Source organism: Rhyacophila brunnea, unplaced genomic scaffold (assembly GCF_057557595.1).
Source record: "Rhyacophila brunnea isolate RB1 unplaced genomic scaffold, BYU_Rbru_1.0 scaffold_6, whole genome shotgun sequence".
Lineage (NCBI taxonomy): Eukaryota > Metazoa > Arthropoda > Insecta > Trichoptera > Rhyacophilidae > Rhyacophila > Rhyacophila brunnea.
In genome coordinates, this window is record NW_028233276.1 from 39,833,576 (window position 1) to 39,853,939 (window position 20,364).

Here is a 20,364-nt window from a genome sequence, read left to right on the forward strand (position 1 = left end):
AGGGCGGATATTTTAGCTCCATTTGCTCCGCATAAAATTGAACATGGTAATTTACTTCAGTGGCGCACCCAGGAATTATTATTGGGGGGGGCCAAGAAGGAGAATGTAAATTAGTCCCATAGGCTCTTTTTCTTCTTCATATAAATATTTTTACATATTTTCACAATACATGGCGATATACATAGGGACATTTTCAATTAGTTGAAAATGTCCCTCTGAGGCTGACGAAACCGGTCCTAATCTATTTAATAAAAGTGGAATAAGTATTAAAAAAAAATTACGTTTTATTAAATTAAAACAACAATACAATATTTATTCCGAATTCCACCGAAAAAAAAATGTTCTTTTGATTTACACCACCACCGTAGTGGGTGTAGTCGTTCTTTTCGCAGAATGTTGCAGATTTTTGGTATTTTAATATTTAGGTTCCACATATTAATTGAAAATGGACAAACAAAGTATTATTGCCTTTAAATTATACACAACCTACTCAATACAACACAGCATTATATCTCGTTTATCGGTCTTTTGTCTATTGCACTCAGTGTACCTACACCATGGCCCCCACATCCTGAAACGGGCCCTCAGGCTAAGACAGTGGTCGGCAAACTGCGGCTCTTTGGCCCTTTGAGTGCGGCTCTGCCACAGATGCTCTCTGTCATATTTGACATGGCTACAAAGAAGAAGCAAAGAAAATGGAAGAGGATAACCGTAAATGTAATGTTGAGTAGACCGAGACTTCGCGTTTATTCAAAACTTAAATGGCTTCCCGACCTGTATTTATGTGTAGGGAAAAATTGACGCATTCAAATTTAGAGAGATACTACAACTAAAAACTAGTAATTTTGCGCTAAATATTCTGTCGATGATGCAAGGAAGAAAACAGCTGAGGAGAAGAGTCAAGAAAAATAAAGTTCTGTATTTAATTAGGTACTGAATAAAATCTTTCAACAATGTTAATATTGCAAGTTTTGAGGTTAGTAAAAAGATTTCCAAGAGAGTAAATCAAGAGTAAATTGAGAAATCGATTTATTGATGAGAACCTGGAATCGTGCTTAAAATTAAATCAACAACATACGAACCTGACTTACCCAAACTTTACAAGGAGATGCAAGGCCATTATTCACATTGAAATTGTCAGTCATTGTCATGATTCAATTGTATGGATACCGTACTTACAATTTAATTTTTATTAATAAATAAGATCATTACTACGTATGATATTCAGTTTTATTCAGTGTACCTACCTATAATTTAATTAGGACTTTAACTAAACTACCTACGTATATAATTTAAGTTTAAGAAATTTGGCTCTCAAAAGAAATCTCAATCGTTGTACTGTTGATATTTGGCTCTATTGACTAATGAGTTTGCCGACCACTGGGCTAGGGTATTTGACGGGCCCCCTATCCACCGCTTAGATTAAAGGCAGTGTGAAACACTACATTAACGTTTTTCAAATTGTGTTTTAGTTCAAATTGAGGGTACTTATACAGTGAATTATTGGCGATTTTCAGTACGTCATCTACTTTAATAATGGAGCTGTCGACACATAATAATCAGAAAATATATTGGACATTTATGTAAATTAAAATGTTCATAGTCATGAAGTATAATAGCGCCGCAGGCGACTTTTTTTACTATTAAAGCTAATTTATGATATGTGTTTATCTCACTTATCTGGTCAACCCGACACGTCGGGTCCCCCACAGCCCGGGCCCCCAGGCTAGACTTGTCAACCCTCCCCAGCCATGACCTATACCACTCCGGAATTCGGGTGGACACCGAGAATTTCATTAGGGAACGGGTTTCTAAAAAAACCTGACATTAGTGTTACGAAATTTTTGTATTAGAAATTAAAATCTAAGAAATATTACAAAAAACGGTGCTGGAGAATTACAAAACATTTTTTGCCGTGTTGTTTGTCTAAGCCCAAGGTATAGTTTATTGGCTTTCGATTTCAATATGTAAAATCATTCTGATGATTTTCATATTTTGGGGGGGGCCAAGGCCCCCTGCCCCCCCCCCCTGGGTGCGCTACTGATTTACTTTATATTATATATGGATCAGAATGCTGCCCCTCATAAAAAAATATAAGAAGAAGCTAGCTATCTCTGAAAGAAAGATTTTGAGTAGGAAATTTTTGAGATACAGTTGAGATACTCCAGGACTCACGGTAAAATGGGTAAAAAATAGCGCCGTATGGACCGTAATTTAGTAGTATGTTATATTTTTGTATATGTTAGATATTAGCTTATCTTAGACTTTAGAGCGATGTACCTACTTCTTTATCATGCTGTCTTCGGCGAATTTGAAGCCTTTGTTTGCCAATATATTGAAGCGGGAGACTCCCTCATCCAGCATTGGCGTAATATTCTATGACACAGAAAGAAGAAGAATGTGTAGAATGTAGAATATATCCATATAAATATTTTAATATGCTGCGAACTCAATCTAAAGTATGAAGCTTCAAGAGCTCTATGTGGTTTAATTGAAAATAATATTTCAAGGTTCATCCACTCTTTCATATACTATAAAATATGCCAATAAGTGAGTGATAGATGACGTATAAGCAAGTATTCTTTTGAAGAAAATTATTCTATTGAAAAACGATCATAACATATTTAACCATAGCATTGAATAATCAATCAAGCGTTTATTGAGTGTAGGTGTTCATATCAAAGTCAATTTCCGTTTCTATCTAGTCATATGTCTGGTTATTTACGATTCTAGACGAAAATAATAAAAAAAATCATAAGCAGATGTCGCGTGATTATGTTTCATTCGCGTGATTGGCCAATTCGGATGTAAATGGCTAAATTTAAATGTCTCGTCTCATTCTCAGACTTACTTACTATTCCAGTAATTATTATAATATTAGTTTTATAGAAGATTCTTAAACAATTCTTGAATGAGTAATGATTGCAAAGTCTGAACTCTTTCAAGCTACCTATTTATTAGCCAATAATATTAACGAACTTAAAATTTATTATTATCTACTATATAATAGAATTGTACTTGATATATAATAGAATTTTGATTCTATCAACACGAAACACCTAAATCTAATAAATTTTCAAACTGATTGAAATATTGACATCAATGAGATTTTAGTGAAACGTGATATAATAATATATAAGTATCTACCCATTATGTATCAAGTTTTTGTAGCACAATAATCATTAAAATAATAATAATATGACTGCTATAAATTTTAATTGCTGGTTCCTAAAATACTCTTTTTTTAATATATATTTCTAATCCAATATTTTCTGTATTGTAACTCCGCACTGGAGTATGAGGTACCCACGTATATCGTAATGCATTACATTTGTGAATTCATTTATTAATATCCGGTATAAATAGGTCATACATCATCTGTCAATAAAACACGTGCAACAAAGCTCAAAGTCCACGTAAATATCCGAATTCCTTATTGAAAGCTCGTAGAATTTCATCACTGTCTATATTGCTTTTGCAGAATAGTTAAAGCTCTGAGTAAAAGCACTGCATTAGAATTATTTCTGAAAACGCCGTCGGCGGCGGGAGAGAGGGGGACGACGCCTTTGGCTGGGCGTCCATCTGAAGACGTCATACAGTAGCGAGCCAAAGCTCCGATGTTACCAACTGATCTAACTGTTATTTAATAAAGCAAACCATAGATAACTGTCAGAAAACTTTCAAGATAAAAGCCCCAATACATCTAGTTATCGCAGCTAAAAACGAAGTGATTTTACAGTAGTCTGAAAGTAAAGTGTGACCAGATAGATACATGTAGTGTTGTTCAACGAAACTAAACCCAATATTAAGTATATTGCAATGATTTATTGATTACAATAAGTACAAATTGGTTGAGTTGTCATCAGTATTTAAGTTCAATACATTATATTTATTTAGTGCGCAGAACGAATTGATAGTGAATTATTGAGAATACTTTATTATTCCTTCTTATGTCATGGATCTAAAAATAATTTGTTCGTTTTGTTTATAGTTTGCACGCGAATTTTGTGGGGTGTTAAATGTGAATACGTTGAATACATGCAGTTCTCGCCGATAATAATAAACACTGTTTTGTGGGAACCAAAATACCCTGTTTCTAACCAATATTGACTACTTTGGAATGTGGTGTAAATGTAACAGCAGTGCTTTGTAATTGTAATGTTTTCATAGAAGTGCAGTAGTTATTATTCTAACATATTGCTCTATTAATAGAGAACACTGTGTAAGAAGAAAAGTGACGAATACAAGTCGAGGAAAATCAAATCATTATTCACAACAAGTATCTGAAAGGGTGAGTAAAGCAAACATAATATTTTTCCTGAAGAAGTGCTTTCAAAAGTTTTACATTTTTTTTTTGTATAACACTCACTTAACCAGGCGCACACACAAAGCTTTGGTTTGGAGGGGTCCATTTCGAGATACATAATATCATTTTATGGCGGCGGGGTTAACACAATCTAACAGGCGGCTCTCGTGGTGCAGTGGGTAAGGCGCTGGCCTTCCGCCAGAGAGTTCTGGGTTCGATCCGGTGATAACGTTGATAACGGTGATAATTATGTGTTTTTCTCAAAATTACTAACAACCACCTCGTACGAAAAAGCAAGGACATGGTTATTAACAATTCTAAAAAAACACAATCTAACATCTGCCACTGATATCCACATTTACCCCGCTTACTACAAAAGCCGATTGTTAATAATTATTGGTAACGCAATTTAGAAAGCGCTTCTGAGAGTAGGTACCTATTATAAAAGCCGTTAGTTAAAAATTGTCGCGATTATAACATAGTGGTCAGTGAACATGAGCGCGATTCCCGAGGGGCGCAGGTTTGAATCCTGCTTGGTGTCGTATTTTTTTCAAAAATATTTTTTCGACTGATTATATATTTATCAGAAGTGTTATTTATCTATGTTCAATAAAATAATGTTCGTGTAATTATCACCATTCAAGGGAATATCGGTTGAACTGGATTGAATATATATATTTTATATTTTGGTATCTAGGTACTACTTCTCTCAAATTTATATAGATATACCTAATATATTATAAATAAAATAATTAACGATTGTAGTTTTATATAAATGCAATTATCAATCACATTCGTCAATGCCAGTCAAAGGAATTGAAACGATGTCATTAACTTTAAGTGTGTTTACATGGAATCTTAATTCTTAACTGTACGCACGTTAAAAGTCGCACGCTTGGTAGAGATTTTATCAGAACCAGACTCGCAATGGTTGACTTGTTTGCATTTCAATTCACTGCATTTGCCTGCAGTCTGGATTCTGGACATACACGGTGAGACCTTATGGTGGGTGATAAGGCGTACATACCTACTAACAAGAAATTTAGGTAAGTATAGATATTAGAATGATCAGATACACAATTTATGAATGTAATAAATTCAATAAGTATTCGATGTATATCGGTACACATTTTACTCATCTGGTTGTCTTGGCTTAACGCAGCGTACAGACGCGACCACTAACCATAACCACCGGTGGTAACCGTATTGTTTGTATGGTAAGTCCACACACGCTGCAATAGGTAGGTACATGCGACGGCCAGATTCGGCTTCGCTAGGAAAGACTACAGCTCCACTCTTTACCCCACCTACTACTTACCGCGCCTCACCATGTACCTACTTCCGCACTTTCCCGGGTACATTTCTCATACCCGGACACTTTGATTTTAACGATAAATACTTGATAGGTATAACCAGTTCTCGTATGCTCATCTACAAGTTTCTGCGACTCGTCGCACGCGGTGCAAGGCTGTATCCCCCCTCCTGTATGACCCCCATGGGGGGCTGAGAGGGCTTAGGGAGGGCCCGGCGTGGCAGGTCGACCAGTTAAGCGAGATAAACACACACCACAAATTTACTCTTATATTAAAAAAAAAAAAATCGTCTGCGGCGCCATTTGACGAATATAATTTTCTTTTATAATGATTTTAGTGTGTTTCCCGACTAATAAAAATGACTATTAATCAAATATGGCGAAGGGTTGCATGTTACTTGGCTATCACAAAATGAGGTGGCGATCATTGCTTCTTATATGATGCCGAGTGCCGGCAATTCAAGTGGATTTATTTAAAAATAGATACCAAAAATTGCTAAAAAATACACAGAATCAGAGCTCGAAATGGACCGGAACGCACCGGAGCGCCGTTCCGGTTCATAAAATCCACAAAATTATCGCTCCGTCTCGTGGAAATATTAATTTGACCGTCTGAGCTAGATATTTAATATACTTAATAAAAAAAATAACACACTTATTTTTATAAATCACACTTACAATTAATGTAGTATAGTATAATTAATATTGTTGATATTTTTGTAAAATTATCGAGCGCTCCGGTTCGTAAAATTTTCCATTTCGACCGCTGCACAGAATACCCATTATTTTACATGGAACCCTGGAGTTCCGCTGAATACCATTTGGGGAACACTACTGCCCTTAACTTTAGCGACATGTTGGGGGGGGGGGGCGCTTCAGAATGAGGGGGCCATGTTGTATACATATTATACATATCACAAATTGCCGCATATACATTATAGCATTTTGCTATAGACTACGGCAGATTTTTACTACTTATGGTAAGTTACGTGGGCAGTGCATTAGCCGTCCAGCATTTTCACCGCCTTTCCGAAAGCTATCTTGGTGGGCGTTTGCATTCGGGTACGGGCGTCATCGCAATTTCCGCCAACCTGGAAGGGTCCATTTCAACGAAATACATTTCAACCAAGTATTTTCTCTGTAACGTCTTTTAGAATGAACCAAAATCCTGACGCACGATGTCCGATATAATAAGTACCTATGACAAGTGATTTTTCTGAAATGTACCTATAATTCTGCCGCAGACATAACATACCTAGTCATTCTAAAAGGTTGTCTTCACCCTAAACTAAATGGTATTCTACTAGAATGTAGGATATCATTATTTTCGAAAAACAAATCGTCTATGATTCTCCACGACCGCTCTAAAAACGTTTTAGGGTCATAATTATGGTGACATGTAAATTGTACGTAAAACATTTCACCGTGACACAGTTCGCCGTGAGCTTTCTTATCGGAAAGAGATGACCGTATACTATACCGTCTCCATTTTTATTAAATTCAATATGAACATTAACTCAATTTTCATAACTGATTTTGGCAAAAGAATGAAAACCTAACCTAATCTTACAATTAATAATCCAGTATATCGGCTATTTTCAAAATTTATTTGCTGCTCGCTTCCTGTAAAGTGTAAACCGACAATAACCGTGTTTTATCTAGACATGAATTTTATTTCAGTATTACTATACAACCCAAAGAGGTTGGACGCTCTTTAATATACGGCCATTTATTTCCGATAAACACTTCACGGTGAAGTGTGATACGGCGAACTACATATTACGTACAATTTTCCGGAGACGCATAATTATTGCCGCTAAAACGAATACTTTCAGTCATTTTTTTTACACGACTGTTTTTCGTGTATTTAGTGCCATTCTACTAATCACACATAATCATAAGTATTTAGGAAAACGGGTCAGTTACAATAATTATCCTTTTCGGGAAAATCTCACTTAGTAATTTAATGCTTGGTCAAATTAAAATTGAGCTTTTCTTATACTCATATATTTAATTACCTAATTTACAACTTAGAGTTGCGTTACCTGTCATATTATACAGTTGACACAAAACTGTCAGAGACCGAGCCCCGTTGATAATCCAGCTGAGTATAGGAAACTAATCATTTTAAGTACCGGAAGCATACCGCCCAAGAAGAATAGTTCAATTTGTAGCCATTTTCATTGTGTTTACGGTGACAAACTCCGTTTCAGTAGAATATCTTTGCCGACAGTCCGGATTAGGGAATCCAATCCCGGGATCCCGGATAATTTTCGATACATATAAATCGCGTGATTGCTAAACATAATACCGAAACTTTCGCGATTGATTTTTTATCAATAACAAAGAATTGGTGCGTGTACTTACAAAATCATTATGTTAGTGACATGTATGTACCTCCACATGTCACAGGGGAATTCGCCGGATGCTCACGGATAATAAATAACCATTTTTGCTGCCATAATATGCAATCGTAGTAATATTAGAAAAATAATAAATCAGTTTATTTAAATGAATTTAGAGGACGAAAAATATTAAATAGGAAAAGTAGAGCTCATTAAATTTGATGATAAATAACGTGTTAATGGATGGCAAATGCATTAAAATCTAAACTCGATCATTTTCGAAGAATTTGACCACCTCCAAAGGGCCGCACTAGAGATTGGCTTAAGAGTAAATGAAAACAAAACTAAAGTCATGGTACAAAGCCGACAAAATCAGAGTAGGCTGGGCCAAGGTTCCAGTTTATGAAACCATCAATTTGAGGTTGTCAACCGGTTAACATACCTGTGTTCCAATATTACAAAAGAGAACGAGGAACTGGAAGAAATAAAAGCCCGTATAACCGCTGCAAATAAATCGTACTTCTCATTGCTGCCCATATTCAAAATGTCCACAGAAAAACTAATACCCGGCTCTATAAAACCTTCGCAGTCGTCGGGTGCGAGTCATGGACGCTAAATGTTAAAGCAGCTGAAATGGTGGATTGCTTTGAGAGAAAAATCCTGAAGCGGATATACGGACCCATGAATGATGATGGAGAGTGGAGAATTAGGTACAACACGGAACTATACTGCTTATACCAAGATTCAAAACTCTCCACCTTCATAAAACTCCAGAGGCTTAACTGGGCAGGCCATGTCTAGCGCATGCCTGAGTCACGGATACCGAAGAAGATCCTCGAAGCAAACCCAGGGGGGAAAAGGTCAGTGGGAAAGCCACGCACACGATGGGGTGACAACATTACAAAAGATGCCAACCAGCTGCTAAAAATCATGAACTGGAAAAGACGTGCGGAGGACCGTTCCGGCTGGAGGACGGCGGTGGAGGAGGCCAGGGCTCGACTTGAGCTGTAGCGCCATCGAAAAAGAAAAAGAGCTCATTAAATTGGATGATAAATAACGTGTTAATGGATGGCAAATGCATTAAAATCTAAACTCGATCATAACATCTGGGGAAATTAATGCATTATCTGTCGTCAACAAAAACATTATTTTTTTATCTCTCGTTTTAAAATAATAGCATGCTGAAATTTGAAAATATGACCAATCAAAAAAAAATCACTCCTTTCAGATACCTTCTATAAATAATCTAGAATCTTTTATATTTCAATCAACAGGACACCCAAGGATAAACAATTGACATTTCACATTTACAAGAAAGATGGTGATATCAAATCAATATAGAAATACTATTTGAATATTTGACATCAGTGGATAGAGTTACAGCTAATTGTAAAAAATGTAGTGTGGTGTTAAAAACTGACGGGGGAAGTTCCATAGGACTGTGCACACTTTTTTTTCAATACACAAGATGAAAATTCATACAATATTATTTTCTCCATTAAACCTATGTATTTCCAAGATTGAACGTACACAATATTAACAATAAAATGTCTTAAATAGTATAAATTATAGAAGACATTTTTGACCGATTTTATCAATGTGCCAATCCTGAGATCGTTAAATTGTAATCGCGAAATCCCGGGATCAAAATTTTGGTTCGGGATTGGATTCCCTATTCCCGACAGTGCAAGTAACTTATTCGTCATAATTTATAATGATTAATGACAGACTTCTGTACATCTTTATATAGACTGTATTTTAATAACCGTGTTGACTGAAATTTCTTGTAGAATAAAATATATTAATATGTTATAATATAATATAGTATAACACATATTGGTGGGTAGGTAAAACCGTTTTTAGAATATTTGCCACCGTAGAAGACTATAATGCTGCAGGCGGGACCCAGTGTAGAAAGCTTCATAAATCATAGATTTAAAGATCTTATTAGCAATTAGAGAATTAATCCTACTGTGTTTTCATTGGCAAATTATAATAATAATATAATCTCAAAGCAAAGAAAATTCGCGCCAATATTAAAATAATGCTTTACCTTGACCAGAGATGGCGGAATTCTACCGTACAATACCTAAACGATAATCAGACTTTACGTTATTATAAATAATTAAACAATTACAAGATTCTCTTCCAGTGAATGAAACTCTTCACAGATTATTATTAATTTTAATTAGGTACCTACTCTATACCCAGTAATGATAATTTCAATAAAAACGTCGTATCCATTAAATATTATGTCAATATTTTTTTAGTGAACGGCAATAAATCCACACATGAAAATTCGTTTCCTTGGAATCCAAAAAGCCTTGCGTGGATTATAGTTTCTCAGAATGTCATTAAATTTACATATTTTTAAACGAAATATCAATATATTTGTAGTGCCGCCCTATTGTTTCTGAGAAAAGACAAAAGTTTCGTGATTTGTTTCTTTCTCACCGAATTAGCTTTAGTGTAAGTTTTGTGTGTATTTTATTTAAAATAGTCAGTAAACGAACCATTATGTTGGAAGTTTTTTTTATAGGTATAATATAGGTATATTAATAATTTAAGTATCTGTGAATAATTAAGCCTCAATCCTATATTATAGTATACTTACCTATGTTAAGAATGAATCTCGTATCTTCTTCTTCTTATATCGCTAATTACAGTATTCCGGTAGACAGTAAGGAAACGATTTCCAAACTGGGAGGCGCGCCTCCCTGGGGAGACGCGGAGTGTTGCAAAGGGAGGCGCGAAAAGTTTAACACAACAATTAATGTAGCCGCAGGTTTGCAGTTTGCAAATGCATAGTTTATAAAATGGCCGCTAGTTATAAACTACACAAAAAACAGTCCTATAAAAGGTTGTTTGCAAACCTGACTGAAAATATGGAGACTAATTTTATAATACCTCACTTCTACACTATTGTGAAGCGCGCTGGCTATCTCGGAAAAAATTAAATAAAAGGCTCAAATCATAATGTTGAAATTTGAGGCAAATTTGTTTAGGAACGTTACTTTTGTTGTTAAACTTGTGTATTATTTTGAAATTAAAAGAAAAATGAGTGAATAAATCAATGCCTTCACTGATTTAAAAAGACAAAGTGAAGGCATTCATAAAAAATCGAGCTTTGGAAATCAAAATTACAAAAAAAATAAGTTCGCCATGTCTCCACTTTTAAATGATTTCTACGCCAGATGCAATGAAGCAAACAAAAATCTATTTATTGAGCACTTGGATAGTTTGCTAATGCTTTTTTTCACATTATTTTATTAATAGTAAAAAAGTCGCCCGCGGCGCTGCTTTGTTTCAGGACTGTTAAATATTTTCAATGTGGTTAAAAGATCCTAGCCTGCGGGCCCGCTTCAGGATGTGGGGCGCATGACATAATCCATTTGTCAATGAACGATGATTAATTTGGATTGACGACTATTGAAATTTATTGTGCTAATAAATAAGCACATTCGGCGCATTAAAAACAACTTAATTTAAAAATGAATATAATATAAGTAGTAAAACCTTGTTTATTTTATTAAGTATTTTTTTTTTAAATTTTTGTATTACTACATTGTTGACTATTTAAAAAGGTGTCTGTATTATTTAATAAAGTAAAGGGGGGGGCGCCAAGATTAGATTTTTTTTAAAGGGAGGCATAGTAACATAAAGTTTGAAAACCGCTGTAGTAAGGTGTTCTTTACTTTCGAGGTGACGATGGCTGTCCGCCTTCAAATCTCCTCGTAAAGCTAGCCTTGCGAGCCCGCAACGAAGACAGGCGACCATCGCATAGATAGAGATTAAAGTGTCGCAGTGACGTCCCTAGAGAAAATGCCGCCCCTAGGCAGCGCCAAAATGCCGACCCATTTTTTTATACAGCATTTTTCATTATCCTTTCATGACTAAAATATCTAAGAAATGTGTTGTATAGATACATTAGCGACAAAATTTTAAATGCCATCTCTGCTCCAATAGAAATATTGTGAGTCTACGGTTTCAGATACATTTAAAAATACACCTGACAACTTCCAAAAGTCGCGAGTGACTGGCAAAAATATTTGGATAAAATTATGTGTACCTACTTATAATTCAAAAATCTCCACGTGTCATTACTGGTCATCAAGGACGTGACCTCCAAGGACAACGGTAGTAAACTAGACATCGCGAACCCAACAAAAAAATACAGTCCTGTTAAAGCATGTAGGATGTTAATTAATACATTTTGTTTCCAACCAGTGAGCTGATTTTTTAATTAAAGGATATTTCCGTTATTACTAAGTTTAGGTAGCTATTTATATATACCTAACGATTGTCCTCGATTTGCCGCCCTTCTAGTTACTGCCGCCCCCAAGCGACGCTCAATCTGCCTACCCCCACGGGACGTCACTGAAGTGTCGCGATGTGTAACAGCAATTTTCATACATAACCCATCATATTTTAGACTTTTGACATTTTGTTACTAAAGCGTCAATTACATTGAGCTACTTTACAAGCTGTTTGTTGGCGAATTTACAATCTGCCTGTAAAGTCGTCCAGTGTAATCATCGAACAAGCTAACAAGCAAATTGTAAACACTCTACCGAGAAAAGTTGAAAGCCGGTCGACATTACACGCTACACGCCGGCGGGTGGGCCTACTGCGTCTGCGCAGTAGCAACCTCCCGGTAAAAAAACGAACTACGTTCTGTCAGAAATGTCATGTTAACGCGCGTGTTTGAACATGCACCGTTTAAAAAATATATTTTTTTCGGTTAGGTACATGTTCAAACACGCGCGTTAACATGATCTTACTCTCTACTTCAGTTTTAGTTTGTCAATTTATGGCTACGGCCGTATGTTGTAGCTTAACCACTGGGGAATGCCAAAAAAAATGGTGTATTTCAAAAAAACACTAAGTACCTTATCCTTAAGTCAATAATTATTATAAAGCAATCATTATTCGTAAGATGTTTATCACACTTGAATGGTCAAAGACATAGCTTATAATTAGTATCTTTAATGTCTATCTAAAATGTTGTTTTTTCAATACTCGATGCATGGCAGAGTTCTGTCACGAATATCATCTGTAAGGGATCATGGCATTACGTTTGAGAGTAAACTGACATTTATTAGCCATACAGTTAAAATTTGTAACAAGGCGCTTAAAATGTTGGGCTTCGTCATTCGTGCTTCCCGGGTCTTTTCGGATGTTAAAAGGTAAGGTACGAGTATTAAAACTTTTATTTAATTCTTTAGTTCGAAGCAAACTTGAGAGTGGGTCTCTTTTTTAGGCACCGCATCAGTTGAAGTATGGCCTTATGGTGGAGAGGGTTCAGAAGAAATTCTTGAGACTCCTTTACTTGAGGCTGTATGGATACTATCCGTGGCTTTTTTCCAACTGACTTTCTCTTAGGCATGCTTACACACTGCAGTCTGCAATTTAGAAGAAATCTTTATTTAGCTACGTATTTTTTTCGACTTATACGAGGTATAAATGAGAACTCTGGCATTCTGGGCAGTGTTGACCTGTGTGTCCCTGATAATTTCAAGGTGCTTAGCTTCTCTGGATCTCTGGGAGTCCGGGTTCTTCGTTATGATCGAGAAGACCGTTACTCCGCGATTGTTATCAACGTGAAAGTAATTTAATAATTCTAAATTTAGTTTCATTATAAAAAAGGTCGTAACTGATACGGCATCGAGATACAGAATAATAACTTTATAATTGTCTCATAAAATAAACATAAAATATGTTCGGAAGCCTAAAATAAAATAAATTGAGAATAACTAAGCTAGTGAAATAAGTTAATTGACAATAAGTTAAACTAAGTAAATTTAATATAAGTTAGTGTATAAGTAATTATCATCTAGAACATTTGCGATCATTTATAACACTACAATATTCAAATAAACATTTCAAACAAATAAACAATTAATTTTATTTTTTGATATTACACCCAATAAACCACTTAGCTAGTCAACGACTTTATTGGGGTGATATTAATTAGTAGGTATATAATATATTATTGTGCAAGAAGCTTTGTACGACACTAGATACTTACTCTGTTAGGTATACCTACATATTGGTATAGGTATTATATTAATATTGCTTTAACTATTAATTTATATTATTAGTTATATTAATGATAATATTAATTATATTTACAATAAAACATTGGGATTGAGAAATGGAAACCCCTACATAGTGCAGGATCCCATAGACTTTTCGTATACATAATATGCGGAACGCATTTTGACAATTGGAATAGGTTCTAGGTGGGTCACCAAGATATATAAAATGTCTATGTTGTCAGGCGATATTAGGGGGTCAATTTTTTTATTGAGGTTTTAATTTTTTTTCTTATAACCCACCAAAAATTGTTCTAAATTCTTCAATAAAACCAAGACCGAATCAGCGCTTGATTGAAAATGCAATAATTGTACCATGCCATCGGCATGGTCATAGAACGGTTCGTCCCATTTGAAAAAATAAAAATAGCGGGTAGTGCAATGTGTTCAAAATTATCGATTCTTTGGATCTTCCTTGGAAATTATTTTATTTAGTAGCATTTTTGTATAGAATCACCCAGATTGGTTTCTTTACCATATATATGTATATTTTATTAGTTTTAGTATTATGGTTAATCCAGAAACAGTGTAGGTTGCACATATAGGTAGGTGAATAAATGAAATAACGATAACCATCAACCACACTAAGTACACATTTATTTAAAAAAAGAAACAACAAGTCAAGTGTTCGAACTGCTTTAAGTATCATGATCACAGTTTTTACAAACACTACTAACACATTTGCACAATGATATACATGTCAAAGCCGATTTCTTGTATTTACACTGTTTAAAGGCTTCAGCACAAGTTTATTTATGGAAAAGCTCATCTGATCCACTATTGAGCCTATTGACTTCCTACAACTTGGCTATGAGTTACGAGAAAATAATTTGTATCCAAAACAAATGACGAATGAACCTCTACCAAATTATTTAGTTAAACCATGTAAATGTAATTCTAACTGCTGTACATTATCATGTAGCTAAAGAAATCGGCTTTGACATGTATATCATTGTGCGAATCTGTAAGTAGTGTTTGTAAAAACTGTAATCATGATACTTAAAGCAGTTTGAACACTTGACTTGTTGTTTCTTTTTTTTTAATAAATGTGTACTTAGTGTTGTTAGTCGTTATCGTTATTTCATTTATTCACCTACCTATATGTGCAACCTACACTGTTTCTGGATTAACCATAATACTAAAACTAATAAAATATACATATATATGGTAAAGAAACCAATCTGGGTGATTCTATACAAAAATGCTACTAAATAAAATAATTTCCAAGGAAGATCCAAAGAATCGATAATTTTGAACACATTGCACTACCCACTATTTTTATTTTTTCAAATGGGACGAACCGTTCTATGACCATGCCGATGGCATGGTACAATTATTGCATTTTCAATCAATCGCTGATTCGGTCTTGGTTTTATTGAATAACTCAGAACAATTTTTGGTGGGTTATAAGAAAAAAAATTAAAACCTCAATAAAAAAAATTGACCCCCTAATATCGCCTGACAACATAGACATTTTATATATCTTGGTGACCCACCTAGAACCTATTCCAATTGTCAAAATGCGTTCCGCATATTATGTATACGAAAAGTCTATGGGATCCTGGACTAACATCTGACCAACTGTTTATCGTAAACTATGCGTCATAGTAATTGAATCTAAAAAAAACTTTGTAGTAAATGTGTGAACGAGTTATTCTTAAAATAATGTAGACACGTCTTCAGTCTTCCATTAAAATTGAGCACAACGTGGCGATGTGTATAATGATTCATTACATCTAATTCACATTCCATGAAATTCCAACATAAAAAAATGTCTGTACAACATATTATTTTATTTTTAAAAGCAGACTGCCTATCACATGGGTTTAGCGGAAATGTGTGAAAGGTTAATCCAACAGCTGGTATTTTGTTGATTTAGACATGTACCTACGGCTAATTCCATAGATTAACTCAATAGTCAATAATTTTGTACCAATAAAGCATCAGTTGCAGCGTTTTGCGGGGAAAAAGTGCATATCGTGTTCACTATCGGCACCATGTAGAAACTACCGAGAAGAGTTCATGTTCACGTTCAATAATATCCAACCTTTTTGGTCAAATGTACATCACCTCCAACCTCCAAATCAGAATATGTGCACTAAATGCTTTGTGTCGCAGGATATCCGAAACAAAATTTCAACGTAGTCAGCCAACTAAAATGTAGAAACCCTTTCTGGATAGTAGGAGAGTGTCACCCCCCCCCCCCCCAACAATTTGACCATTTGGGGGAGGTCCTTTCTAGATACCTATAGAGGCCGGAGGCTAAGGAGATTATGAACCGATCAATTTCTAGCACTAAGAAGATTTTATAGCCACCCTTTGACAACTTAATTAATACATATTTATAATTTTTAAATAATAGTCATTCTTACATAATTTGTAAGGCTAATAATTAATAATAAGTACTTAAATGTTTCTACGCCGGTCTTAGAAAGGAAATTTCAGATGTCCTTATCGGCAGATATTGTTAGTAGATCAATACTCTAATTCTAATAGATATTTTTCTTATATTCATACTATACTTTTGATCACACGTGGCAGCCAGATGCTGTACAATTTTCCGGGTGCCAGACGAAATCCCAAAGGCCGAAATCCCGAATGCTGAAATCCCGAATGGCCAAAATCCCGAAAGCCTAAATCCCGAATGCCGAAATCCCGAAGGCCGAAATCCCGAATGCCGGAATACCAAATGCTGAAATCCCGAATGGCCAAAATCCCGAATGGCCGGTATCCCGAAACCCGAAAAATAAAAATATACAAAAACAGTAATAATTCTCAACAACTACCTACCAACTCGAAAGGAAAAAATACTACTTTTTATAAAAATTATTACTGTTTTTATTTTTCGGGATTTCGGGATTTCGGCTTTCGGGATTTCGGCCATTCAGGATTTCAGCATTCGGGATTTCGGCCTTCCGGATTTCGACCCAAACCCCAATTTTACAGATAGATTTTGTGAAGCGTCTTGTCAGATACCTGGCCGTTCAAAGCGTTAGCTCGATCCGTGCTTCCCTGTATTAAAAATATAACAACTACTGTAATTGTATTCATCAATAAACCTCGCCGTTTTCTTCAAACCGTCATCCGTGTTTTTTTTTTCGCTCCGAAGACCACTAAGCCACAAACTATGTCTACCGATGCCCTAACAATCGGGAGGGAGTAACTACACATTTCTCCCTCTTAAATTCGACGGGAAGTGATAAGACGAGATGGTTCAAAGATGGCAACGTATAAGGCAGGCATCTGCGGTAAGAATCTTCCATCGGGTGATAGACCTAATGATAGAGCTCCCAAGAGTCCAACTACTTCGCAAATACAACGTAGGCCTAGGGCTCGACATGGACCGGAACGCACCGGAGCGCCGTTCCTGTTCGTGAAATCGGTAAAATTATCGCTCCGTCTCGTGGAATAAATAATTTGACCGTCTGAGCTGGATAGGCCATATAATAGAAAATCTAACACACTTATTTTTATGAAAAAAACACATAAACTTTGATAACTTTACTATGTAAAAATCTTCAGAAAACTGTTGAGCGCTCCGGTTCGTAAATTTTTCCATTTCGAGCGCTGCGTAGGCCTAAACCACATACACTGCGCATATAACTACCCGATGTGTATATAACAGTGGCGAAGGGTGCCTATTGAAGGTAGGTAGGGTGCGGTACTAGGACAGCGATATTTACAGGACTTCGAATTATAAGTCATAACAACTTTTTTTTATCACACTAATCATTCAAATTTCAAATTCAAATTTATTTATTTATTTTACATATAATGAACATAACAAATTATAAATTTAAAGCGTTCACGACATGACATAAAATAAGTGTTAACAATTGTTTAAATAAAAATACAGAGAAATGTGAGTTAATAATAAAATAAGTAATAAAATAAGAAATAAAATAACAGTAGATGGAAGCACACAGAGTGAACTTTGATAGACCCAATCTTAAAAACTTATAAAACAACGTCCACCTAAATTCACCTCACGTAAGTGGTATATATCAATATCCGAAGCGATTACATTAAACATGGTTATTGCCTTCCCAATTGGCATTACTAATGGCAGGTTAGTTCTACACCTTGTGAGAACAAGCAACGGATGCCCTCGATTCCTAAGGTAATTATCAGAGACACACAAACCAACACCACCAAGAATGGCCGAGTTCATAAGTCTGAAAAATATGTAGCTAAATAAAGATCCCTTCTAAATTTTAAGCTACAGTATATACCTAAGCATACCTAAGATAAAGTCAGTCGGATAGAGCCACGGATAATATCCATATAGCCGAAAGTAAAGGAGTCTCAAAAATTTCTTTTGAACTCTCTCTACCATAAGGCCTTGAAGTACGGCCCAACTGATAGACCCACTCTCAGATCTGCTACTAACTAAGGAGTTATAGAGAATTTTTAGTACCGTAACATCCGAAAAGACCTGGGAAGTACGCAAGATAAAGCCCAACATCTTTAGCGCCTTTTTTACAAATGGTATCTATATGACCACTACGTTAGTTTACTGTCAAACGTAATGCCAAGATCTCTTACAGATGATATTCGCGAGAGAACTCTGCCATGCATCGAGTATTGAAAAAACAACACTTTTGAGGCTCTGGTAAACGACGAAAGATTGCATTTATCAATATTGAATTCTAGTTTGTTACGCCTGCCCCAATCTAATATATTATCTATATCAAGTTGAAGTCGACGACAATCGTCCAAGGTGACAACTTTCATAAAGAGTTTCAAGTCATCAGCAAATAAGAAAAAAATGGCATTTTTAATTACCAATGCTATGTAATTTATAAAAATCGTGAGCAGCAATGGCCCCAAGTTTGAGCCCTGAGGCACACCAGAAAATGTTTCAAATGTCTGTGACTGATCATGAAGTTACTGACACAGTGTGAACAAAAATACGATCGATACCTCCATGATATTTCACTGCATATGGGGATATTATCATGAAATAATATTGACCCCACCCCATCTAGCTGTAATAACCTTTATTGGGTTAAATTATTGTACAATTATTATCATTGTATGGTAGCGCCACGGGGTGCCATCGTTATATTATATTTTGATTTTATCTGTAAAGTACGCTGTTTGCATTAGACAGGGTCGTATTATGACCGATGCAGATTAGGCAATTGCCATGGGATGGTTTTATTTTATAGGGATAAGAGCGAGACGTAATAAATATTATATTTATTGTTTTCTTAGTTTTGAAAGAAGCGCATGTCTGCAACAGCAACTTCCATGTCTACTATCTTCTTCAAATCAGTCAGCTGAATGCAGAATTATTCTAACTCACGTTTGAAATATTTTGCAGAAGTGTTTTTTGAAACAGCGTACTTCAGTTAAGTATTTATTATTTATATAGACAAGTGTATGCACCATTTTTTTATCAATAATCCTACTAAAATATGATGCGTGCATTTAACCATAAAAATAATAAATAACTTCAGTAAGTTGTTTCAAAAAACTCTCTCCACAAAAATTTCAAATGTAAGTTAGAATAGTTCTGCATTCAGCGGACGCTATGTTCCCTCCCTAAATGAAGCATAATAATGGTAGTCGCGAGGGCTGTTAAGATTTGACATAAATAATGCACACTAAACTTTGTCAGTCATACATATTTAATTTCATTGAACTAAGAATACAATTTGCAGATGGTGCTGGTTAGTTTTGAAAATTCAATTAAACTCTGCCTAACCAAACCATAATGGGCTATCGCTGCTATCCGACAAAAATATTGCACACTTTTTCAGTCATACTTATTTGTTTTTGTTGAATTAAGAATACACATTACAGTGAGCCTAACCAAACCAAAATCGATAAAAAATATTCTTCTATCCATAAAATATTTAAAATTGTGTATGGTTTAATGGCATAATTTTAGATATTTTATAGATAAACGATTTTTATACTATTGTCTACTTTGGCTTGGATTAGGCAGGGCTTAGTTGTATTTAAAAACTAACAAAAACTATATACACACTGCGGTCTTCTTCTTCTGTGAAGTTCAATGAAAACAAATACGTGTGACTGGCAAAATTTAGTATGCACTGTTTATGTCGGATCTTAATAGCCTACCTCCACCCCTCACTACAGGCATATTATAGACACCCCTCCCCTCCTCCTAGCATCAGTACCGATAACCAACAGGGCCGAATTTACGCTTGAAGAGACCATGACTAAACAACTTATTAAAACGAAATAAAAAATAAACACAATATGTTCAACTAAAGAAACTGAACATAATCAAATTCGATCAATGATTTTTCGTACAGCAATGTAGAAATGTACCTT

The 20,364-nt window shown here is 35.3% G+C and overlaps 1 protein-coding gene across 2 annotated transcripts in view; it reads left to right on the top strand.

The window, feature by feature from the left end:
* Positions 1–3,593: 3,593 nt before the first annotated feature.
* LOC147065675 (fibroblast growth factor receptor homolog 1-like) overlaps positions 3,594–20,364 on the top strand; it is a 272,850-nt gene continuing 256,079 nt past the window's right edge. For both annotated transcript variants that reach the window (XM_085957090.1, XM_085957093.1), the window contains exon 1: positions 3,594–4,291. The gene's annotated coding sequence lies outside the window, so the exon portion shown is untranslated. The remainder of the gene's footprint in view (positions 4,292–20,364) is intronic.